Source organism: Aptenodytes forsteri, unplaced genomic scaffold (assembly GCF_000699145.1).
Source record: "Aptenodytes forsteri isolate BGI_AS27 unplaced genomic scaffold, ASM69914v1 Scaffold143, whole genome shotgun sequence".
NCBI classification, from domain to species: domain Eukaryota; kingdom Metazoa; phylum Chordata; class Aves; order Sphenisciformes; family Spheniscidae; genus Aptenodytes; species Aptenodytes forsteri.
The window spans coordinates 2,628,650-2,628,869 of NW_008794951.1; positions in this window are offsets into that span (position 1 = coordinate 2,628,650).

Here is a 220-nt window from a genome sequence, read left to right on the forward strand (position 1 = left end):
TTTCCTTCCCCAAATCCCTCTCCTCTTGTCTTCACCCCAGCCTGGGAGGGCTCATTGGCTGCGAGGTTGCCTTTCTCCCCCTGTCTCCAGCAGCCCCCCCCAGCGTAGGGACTTCCCCCAAAGATGGTGGGTAGCGGAGCCAGCGAGGCTGCTCCGCCCGGGCCGGGAGGGGGTTATCGATCAAACTTGGCGTGAGGCGGGCTGGCAGGCGCTCGGCGCG